Source organism: Pinus tabuliformis, chromosome 7 (genome assembly GCF_031772625.1).
Source record: "Pinus tabuliformis cultivar Carrire ecotype Pingquan chromosome 7, CPIR1, whole genome shotgun sequence".
Taxonomy (NCBI): domain Eukaryota; kingdom Viridiplantae; phylum Streptophyta; class Pinopsida; order Pinales; family Pinaceae; genus Pinus; species Pinus tabuliformis.
This window is the reverse complement of record NC_142293.1, coordinates 786,023,232-786,031,527: the sequence shown is the minus strand read 5'-3', so window position 1 is coordinate 786,031,527 and position 8,296 is coordinate 786,023,232.

Genomic DNA, 8,296 nt, shown 5'->3' with positions numbered 1-8,296 from the left:
AGCTATAACTAGCAATATAGAAGGCCCTCACTACAACTACTTCCAAGAGAAATAAAGGAGCAGCTGGATCAGATTCCTCACCCCTTATACTTGGAAGATAGTCCCGACAAACAATCATCGGATACTCAAGAGATGCAGGGAAATATATATGTTGGTTTTGCTGAAGAGGAACATGAGAATATGGCTCACCAGGAGGCCATTCATCACAGAGAAGCAACAACAGAGGAGGAATATATGGATTATTATTGCAGACAGTTTGTAGAGTTCACACAAACATACACACAACGTAAGTATAATCTAAGTTATTTGAAGAAGAGGATGAGGGAACCTGAACAAAAAGGGAAAGTTGCTCCCCAAGTGGTTCCTCCAACCCCAGGCAAAGGGAAGGGTAAGCTACGTCCTGACTCACCCAAGACATGAGTCTTTGCAAATAAATAGAGTAATGGTCCTAGGGGACACACAGAAAAATAGGAACCTCCTCCACTAACAACTGCCAACAGGAAGGGAGAAGGAATAGAGCATGGAGATGTAGAAAAGGCCCAACATACATGCAATCTCTAGAAGGAGATGGAAAAGGTAAAAATTCTTGTTTCTCTAGCTTTTGAAGAAACCTCATTACAAAGCTCAAGTCTCCAAATTCATGCACCCAACTCGCCCAACACCATCCCATGATAGTTTGAACCTCCAGGAGGAGAGGCCAATGGTTGTTTTTGGGCCCATGTGGAAGATCCCTCTACTACATCACTTTATGTGACTTTGGTGATCCATGACCTTTTGTTGCATAACTAGATGCTGGATTCAGGGGCTTCACACAACCTCATGCCAGTATCACTAATGGAACAATTGGGTTTGGAGATGACTAGGCCATATGAATACTTGTACTCCTTTGACTCCAAGAGATTCAAGTGCTTAGGCATGATAAAGGATCTGGTGGTAAATTTGGCTCATATCCTGGTGAAAAGTGTGGTAATGGATATAGTGGTGGCTGATATACCTCCTCGTTTTGGAATGACCTTATCCATGTCTTGGGGTTCCAAAGTGGGTGGCTCTATCAACCTAGACCTTACTTATGCCACCATTCCCACTTTTGGAGGTGAGAAAAGAAGCCCGTACAGAGAATCTCGGTTTGTGAAAACCATGACCCCAGCTAAAGGCTTAGAGAACTCCCTAGTGCATGTGAAAGACAGTGACATTTCCTACCTATTCTTAGAAGAGGATGAGAAACTCTTGGAAGAAGCATTAGTACACTTGACAAGCAAGTTAAAATACCATCATTTAAATGAAAATGAAGTATGGAAATTGTACTTCGATGGAGCAAACTTAAAGGAGGGAAATGGAGCTGGAACATTGTTGGTATCTCCAGAAGGCAGCATGATACTCCTCTCTTTCAAGCTCAAATTTTATGCAACCAACAATGTAGTGGAGTATGAAGCACTACTCCTGGGGTTAAAAATAGAGAGAAATATGAAAATTGAATGCCTATTGATCTATGGATATTCTGAGCTGGTCGTGAAGTAGATACGAGACCAATGCCAAGAAAAAAACCCCAAGATGAGGACACATTGAAATGAAGTGTGGGACTTAATCGACAATTTCTTCCTGGTGTTTAACATCTAGTTTCTATCAAGGGAATAAAACAGGATGGTTGACTTTCTTGCAATAGCTCCAAGCACTTCAGGCCCCCACAAAATCCACTCCTCAGATATGAGATAGAAGTTAGACACATTCCTTCAATACCTAATAACATCAAAAACTAGAAGGTATTCAAAGATGATGAGCAAGCAAAAAGATTCATAGAAGTCGTTGGGTAGTTTTCCCTCTCCACCATCGATCAAGAAGAAGAAGAAGCAAAACAAGAAGCCACTTCATGGCAAGACACAGTGGCTGGGAAAAACCTTTTGCAACTAAAAGGGAACACCGTTCCTCATGGACATGTTCTGCTAGAAATATTTTTCAATAAAGACATCATAGCGTCCAAGCCAATGGCCCCAAAGAAGGATAAGAATGTCAAAGACTGCAACATCGGATCAGAGGAGGAACCCCAGATGATCAGGTCGTCCAAAGGAGTCCCCCCGCAATACAGATAAAGGTATTTATATCTTTTCAAAAATTAAAAAGATGTATTTTCTTTGCCTTATGATGATTTGAAATCATTTTACACAAACATTATTCAACATAAGATTCCTCTGAAGAGTGGGATAAAGCCATGTAAACAAAAACTAAGACAAATAAACCCACTCTTACACCCTCCATTGAAAAGGAGGTAAGGAATCTATTGCAGGCCAAAATTATAGTCCCTCTAAGATACTCTAAGTGGGTGGCTAATTTGATCCCTATCTAGAAGAAGAATGAAGAGATAATGCTATGCATGGACTTCCAAAATTTAAACAGGCTATCCCTAAAAGAAAATTACCCTCTGCCCAAGATGGATAATATATTGCAAAAGGTAGTGGGTGTGGCTAGAATGTCCATGATGGATGGATTCTCAGGATATAACCAAGTGGTGGTCCACCCTGAGGACTAGAAAAATATTGCTTTCACCACCCTGTGGGAGACCTTCATGTATGCCCACATGCCATTTGGGTTGATAAATGTAGGAGCCACATTCCAAAGAGCTATGGAAATAGATTCTGTGGGTGAGAAAGATAAATTTGTGGTAGTTTACTTAGATGACATCACAGTATTTTCTAAGACTGATGAAGAGCATATCCTCCATTTAAAGCTCATTTTTGAGAAGTGCAGAAGTTATGGCCTCTCTCTGAATCCAAAGAAGTCTCAGTTTTCCCTGGGTGAGGGGAAGTTGCTTGGGCACATAACAGTGTAGGAAGGAGTAAATATTGATCCTGAATGAGTCAAAGCCATCAACTTCATTCCCTTGCCTAGAAACAAGAAAGAAGTCCAAGCCTTTTTGGAGAGGATAAATTTCTTAAGGCAGTTCGTACCCAACTATGCTGAGATAGTTAAAGGTATCATAGATATCATCAAGAAGGAGAAAAAAGTTAAGTGAAGCTCCATCCCCCGTGATTATTTCACTGGGATCAAAGAAGCTTTGGCTAAGGCCCCAGTACTAGTCAACCCCGATTATTCAATGCCCTTATACATCTTTTCTTTTGCCTCTCCATGTACCATTGCTATTGTATCATTACAAAACATTAAATATGGTTACGAGTAGCCCATTTCCTTTTTCATCCAAGTCCTAAGCAACGCTGAGCTGAAGTATAATATATTGGACAAACATGCTTATGCACTGGTCAAGATGTTGAAGTCATTTCGTATGTATGTACTGCAATCTGAAATCATAGCATTTGTCCCAATGACTACAGTCAAAGACATTTTGGTACAGGGAGACAGTGAAGGGAAGATGAGCAGACGAATAGCTAAAATATAGGAATATGAGATGGAAATCAAGCCTACCAAGCTCCTCAAAGGCTAGGGGTTGACCAATATTTTGTTTGAGTCCAACTACCAAGCTCTAGGAATAAGCCTGATCATGAAGGAGGGCAACCTAGAGGATGAACAAAGAAAAATCAAAACGGCTGAGTAGAATATCTATTCCAAATATGAGGGATTGCCGAGGTATAGTAAAATTTTTCATTACCTCTTATTCCTAAGATGACTATTGGTACTGGATAGATCTAAATATCGGAGTCTGAGATTGTAGGCACAAAAATACATTATATCCAACAGACTGCTCTATTGGAAGGACCCGATGCGGGTATTACTGTTGTGCTCAGTTGAAGGAGAAACCCATGAAGTGAATAAGGATTTCTATGGGGGAGTCTGCAGAGGACACTACAATTATAAGGAAACATCACACAAAATCCTCAAGGCAAGATTTTACTGGCCCATGTTGCTTGGAGATGTTTATTCTTAGGTCAGGTCATGCCAAAAATTCCAATTGTTTGTTAAAAGAAAAAAGTTCGCTCCTCTCCCTCTAATTCATGTGCATGTAGAGAAGCCTTTTAGACAGTGGGGATTGGACTTCATTGGAGAAATAAACCCACCTTATAGCAGCCAACAAAAATGGATTTTAATAGCCACTGATTATTTAGCCAAGTGGGTAGAGGCTATCCTAGCTAAGAATGCTACTAATTCAGTGGTGATAAAATTCATGGAGACATATTGTCCCGTTTTAGGTGTACTTTTAAAATCATCATTGATAACACACAGGTTTTCAAATATTCCATGTTCACCAACTTCTACCACAAATTTAACATCATTATTGGACACTCCACTACATACTACCCTCAAGGGAATGACTTTGCAGAGTCTTCTAATAAAACTTTGCTGAGAGTTCTAAAGAAGACGATCACTGAAAATCAAAGGAACTAGGAATCCCAACTAAAGTTTTCTCTGTGGTCTAACTGTGTCACACCCAAAAGATCCACTAGGAAATCACCCTTTGAGCTAGTATATGGCAAGGTTGTTATCTTCCCTATCCAATTAGCAATTCTAGTAGCTAAGTTACTACAAGAAATCGAGGAAGAACCAAGTGCCTTGACTAGAAGAATAAATCAGTTGGTGGAGCTTCACGAGAACAGAGAGTAGGTGGGGATGAAACTGTCAAATTGTCAAAAAATGATGAAATATTTGTTTCACAAGAAGGCTAAGGAAAAACCTCTTCAGTAAGGAGATTTAGTGCTTAGATGGGATGTTAGGCAAGAGAACAAAGGAAAGAATGGAAAATTTGATCCACTATGGTTGGGCCCCTTCAAGATTGTAGAAGAGAGGGTAAACAACACTTACATGCTTATAAAATTGGATGGTGAACTACTGGAATTGCTTGTAAATTGTTAGTTCCTAAAATTTTATTTCAAAATTAGAGATATTTGTCTCTTGCTCATTATAAATATTCGGTGTGTGCTAAAATTTTTATTTAAGTTTTTCAGTTTATTATCAAAAAGTCCTTTTTTCAGAGAATTGTATTTTTTTTAAGAATAACTCCATGCCCAATGGAAGGAAATACTACTAATCTATAGGTTCTTATCATCTTGCTAGCAAGGCACTATCCCCATTAGGAGCCAATGTTGTCACCCATTGCTTTTCTAGTCACTAGATGGTTCAAGAGCCAAATAATAGTGAAGTTTGATGCCAAATGTTGAGCCACAGAAGCTATCAGAGCTTGAGGTTACCTTATCCATTGCGTAGTGCTCAGAATAAGCTTTATGGTGGTATATTAAAGTCTAAAAAAAGGTTCCTGGATCAAAAGTTAGACCCTATTGAAGAATTCCTTTGAAAAACTTAGAAAACAAGGAAAATGGCTAAGTATGGAGAAAAATCGCAATCGAGACCCAAGAGGCTTATTGCATATCAACATTCAGACAAGTATGGAGCACTGACAGAGAATGAAAAAGTGATCCTCTAGTCACTAATATTGCATATCAGCAGTCGGTAGGTTAGTGCACAACTTTATTCAGTGATCAGCTATCAGTAGGGTCCCAGGGCACATGCTTAAGGATTACTCACGGTTCAAAAGATTTTGTGGGGGTCAATCTGTGATATAACGGTGTATCATTGGGGGAGGGTTAAAACAATTTAACAAAGGAAATGCCTACAAAACCAAGGCAGATCACCCCCTTCTCTCTCCTCCACATAGAAGTATGGTAGTATGGCGGTATCAACATTCGATGATCAGTGGATTAGCGGTGTTCTAAACTCCAAAGACTATTCTCGAGTTGATTTGCGATAAAGAGTTGTAACACCGAGGAAGGAACAAATTCATTAACAAAGGAATGGCTTGCAAAACAAGGATAGGCATGCCTTTTTCTCTCTCGTCCAGGGGGCCATGTGGTGGCATGTGATTGGTCTTTAGAGCTAACAAGGAAGTTGATGTCAAAAGTGACGTGGTAGTACGGTTGATGACATGGAAGAAGAAACATGTCACTCAATTTTAGTGTTTTCAGGGGTGACATGGGACCATTTCTCAGTACCACGTGTCACCTCTCATAGGGTGACAAGTGGAAACAATGAAGTCACCCCAAAAATTGGCAAATGCAGTGGTTGAGGGGAAAAGCTAAACACGATGGAGCCAATGACTATGATATGCAGGAACCCCCTAGATGTGATAAAGTATTACATCGTGGTCTATAAGGATATCATGTCCGGACTATCGACCGATGCTATGGAGAAAGAAAAATCTTAAAACATTGGCACAATGTGATTGTGATGTGTGGGACTCCTCTTTGGATGCAATAAACTATTACGGCAAGGTCTATAAAGATCTCATGTTCGGACTATCAGCCCACTCTAAAGAAAAAGGAAAAGAGTCCCCCACCCCCTTCGTGGTTACAATTGGGATATCTTTTTGTGGGCCCAATCCCGCATATCATCGATCACAATTGTCCAAGGGGAAAGCTTAATGAAAAGTGCATTCAATGTCGATATGCAGGAAAAATCAATAACAAAGGAAAAGGCATCCAGACACGGGTCTTAGGGCCTTAGCACCTGAGGGCTTGGCCCCTGGTCCCCACTCCTAGTCATATGAGGAAAAGCACATGAAGGGATATGATAAGGGGGGCTAATGGGGAAATCCAAAAAACACCTGTTTTCACCTATTTAAAGAAAAAATCTTGCACCTATGTGACTGTGTTGTTTCTACGGAATGCCTCTCACCTACCACATCAGTGCACTGATAGCGTAGTACAGAGTCTTAATGGGCAGATGAGCTGGCAGCTAAGAACTTCAATCGAGCATGGCAAAGAAATAAAGAGGTATTCGAGACTCAAGAAGTTTAATGGCTCAGTATGGAGCCTCATCCCTCTACACAACACAGGACTGGAACATCAAGCACTTACAGGTGACCCAACCCCACATTTCACAAAACAAGACACCCTTGCAGTAAAAGAAAAAGTGATGGGAGCCGGCCAAGTAGCATAAGGAGCCACAATGTGAATAAATTACAGCTTGAGGTCGATGAAATCATAGGATGGGCACAGGGACTTTCATTTACTATTATGTCCAACTATTTACTTAGTTTTTCTTGTAACATGCCTTCCTTCAAATGGGGCATTTATTTCTGTAATATCGTTTTGGGCCACAAAGCCATTCACAACTAATATAGATAGTCTACCTAACAAAAAGGTCTAGAGATAGATATTTTTGTTGTAATGTAGCTTATTTCTCCCCTCTCCAAATAAATAAGGGAAAGCAAGACTTAGTTCAGGTTAAAAAATTCTAGAGAAAACACTACATGTTATATTTTCAGACTGTATCTCCTTTGTAATACAGATCTTTCAGAATATCAAGGAAAGAATGGTGATTCCCTCTTCAAAGGATTACAATATGTGTTCCCCTTTGTTTAACTCATTTTTATGTCCATGCTTCTTCCCTGAATTCATGTAATTATTGTTGCTAGATGTGTTTCAAGCTCCTTCACAGATTCATTAGTATCTATATGTTAATGCAAATGCCTATAACTGTTTCACAGATTCATTTTTCTGAACATTGTTTATGTATATTCTTGTGAGGAATATTGAGATTATATTTTTAAATCCGCATCACATAAATCATAGCTCTCAGTTCCCCTTTCATTCATTATTTCTGCTTGTAGCCCAAATAAGCATATAAATCCTTAATGTCTCAAGCTCTATGTGTTAAATATAGAAGTCTTGAAGCTTTATGCTCTTTGTGATGAGTTACTCTTCTTTATTTTCCTCTCACACACTCTGCAAAATATTATTAGCTGTAAGACCTTGAAGCTCTCGGCCTCCACTATTTTATGCTTATTTATGAGATCTGAACATGTGAAGAAGTACCAGAAATCCATGTATTATTTTGTTTGGATTGTTAATCTATTTCCTATGTACATATGTATCTATAGATCATAAGTGTTGTCTCCATTATCTTATAAATCATTTGAGACACACCATTTTAGATGTGGCTAGGCACTGGTCTTGAACCAATCCAAGGCTGTCTCTCGGAGATACAATAGAACACAATAACAAACTTGTCTAGTTAAGTACGCGACACAATATTCATCAAGAAAATAAATGTAGTTGAAGCATTAGTCAAGCCAAATGGAACTACAACAAACTCATAATACCCATACCTGGTCTGGAAAGTTGCATTGTAAATGTCCTCTTCTTTAATGTGTACCTGATGGTATCCATATCTCAAGTCAATATTTGAGAACACTATTTCTCCCTTTAGTTGGTTGAACAAGTCACCAATCCTCGACAACAGATACATGTTCTTAATGGTCACCTTGTTCAACAACCTATAATCAATGTATATCATGAGAGTACCATCCTTCTTCTTCACAAACAATACTGGTGCACCCCACAGTGATAAACTTGAC